Below are 2,500 nucleotides of genomic sequence, written 5' to 3' on the forward strand. Positions count from 1 at the left end.
TGACGGAATATCACCGTACTTTGTAGGCATTTAGCAGTTTTATTTACAACGAAATAAGTTAATCGCTCTCACAAAAATATTAAAGCATTGTAATCTAGCACTATAATAACGATAAAGTTTACGTGGCTACTTCATGAATTAATTAAAAACATTAAAAAACAAAACACACCTGATGCACATTCTTTGTTCATTTTTTAGAAGTAACAGTTATAGGCTTGAGTTAAGTCCCCCTGTGGTGTAAATCCAGCTTTTAATGTAGTTTATGTGTCTATGTGGTGTTTTTAATACGCTTTAAGACAAACCATGTGTAGATTCATAAGTCGACACCATTGCTGAGTATTTCCTCCTTAAAACTGCAGTGAACCAAAGACAGTCTCAAACACACGCTTTGAAATCGCTGGTGTTTCTGACGTCACAAACTACCTTGTAACCAAGAAAAAAAAAAACTGTTTAATTTTGGCATTCAAAGATGCGTTTTAAGGGATACAATTATTGACTACTTTAAAAAACCTTGAACGCCAGTGGCTCGAGCGTCTTCACTGTTTATTATTTAGATTTTCTTGAACTTACTTTGCTCTGACCTCGACTCGTTCTGGGTTTATCTCTGCTATGATTAACAAATCAAGCAACAGGCCAAAAGCATTAATTGACACAATAAACAAACTCACTAAACCTCCATCTCATGATGCTTTGCTATTCTTTCTTGAATTCTATTTTTGGGAAAGACAGAAGCCGTTTGTCCACCAGTGTTTCTGTTCTGGCTGAGTTCAGTTTCTGGCCAGTCTTTTCTCCGACTAATCCATCTTGTATCAGTGACTTAATCCTGAAATCCAATTATTCATCCCGTTCCTGCTCCTTCTCTCCTGAAACTCTGCCATTCTGCACCTGTTTCTCACTTCATAATTGCATCTCTTTCCTCTGCTTCAATTACTCAAGTTCTTAAAGTCAATAATTGTATCCCTTAAAAATGATCTTAATCACCAAAATGACACATTTAAACGTTTTTTCCTTGAAAAAAAATGTCTTCATGTCTTATAATATCTTGAATGTAACTCGACACCCTTGCCTCATTTAGTATGCGTGGTTCTATGAATATGCAAATGAGCCCCGCCTCCACTCACTCACTCAGCTCAGAGATCCACTGGTTGACGATCACACGTTGATCTGATTGGTTACAAGGTAGTTTGTGACATCAGAAACACCAGCGATTTCAAAGTGTGTGTTTGAGACTGTCTTTGGTTCACTGCAGTTTTAAGGAGGAAATACTCAGCAATGCTGTCGACTTATGAATCTACACATGGTTTGTCTTAAAGCGTATTAATAACTCCACATTAAAAGCTGCATTTGAACAAAAGGGGGACTTAAGAATCCCAACCTTGACCAGTCAGTGTGTAAAATCTACTGTTGCCTCCCAGATTCAGTCTTTTCTAGTGGTTTCCCTTTGAAACTGGTTTTCTCCACTTCACAGACTGAAACTGGTCTTGTGACGGTGAACCACTTCCTGTGAAAGATAAGAGGAGAACCAAGACAGCAACACCAGCCTCAGCTCCACCTTTAATATCTTAGTTTTCCTCCTATCTTTCCAATAGACAATTTAACATTTCAGTGCAGCTGTCTTTGTAAAAGTGCAACTCAAAACACATTTGTCTTTGCATGTTAATGCATTGTGAACTAACATGAACATTTTTATTACGTACCATAAATGGCGTAAAAATATATTGACTCATTGTAAGTTCATGTTAGTTAATGCATTACCTAAAGTTAACAAATAAGACTTTAAAAGTGTTGGCAAACATCCCAGATAACAAGATTTAACACAGCTGACGCTCTGAGTGTGTTTAATAAATTCAGAAACCTGCTCATTAACTATATTCCAGCATCTGTGAGTATCAGCGTGAACAGAGAACAGTCTCTTCATACGAAACATTGGAACCTTGAGAATCTGTCAGACGACCAAATGTTATTCACAGTATTATTCAAATCTATTCTTTTGTTTGTCTGGTATAATATCTTGATATTGTCTTGTTTTGATGATCCATAACATGATCTACCAGTTACTCTTTTGGTTCACAATCTTCAGATCTTTCAGTTTCATTTCACATTTTGCTCTATAAAAACTATTTCAGTTGTAAAATATGTATCCATCATGGTAGTGTTTGTTGTGATGAGTATCTAATGTGAATCCTCTATTGTTATTGTTATCACAATCCAAAAGCACTCTTAATGTTTTCTTCATGCCAAACGCAATATCTTGATTTTGTCTAAACTAATGATCAATTAAACCATCAAAATATTAAGAACATATCTTATATTTTTTTAAATAGTTCAAATATGAGGGAAGAACAAAACACTAACCTTGTTTTTAATAATTTATCTGACTAACTGATTTGGGGGGAAAAGGCAAACAGCTTCAGGTTTTATTTTACTATGCAAAATAAAAAATGCACAGAAAAACAAAAAGCTGACAGAAAAAAGGCATATTGACTAGAAAATAATCAGT

The sequence above is a fragment of the Leuciscus leuciscus genome (assembly GCF_965113295.1).
Source record: "Leuciscus leuciscus genome assembly, chromosome: 10".
Taxonomy (NCBI): domain Eukaryota; kingdom Metazoa; phylum Chordata; class Actinopteri; order Cypriniformes; family Leuciscidae; genus Leuciscus; species Leuciscus leuciscus.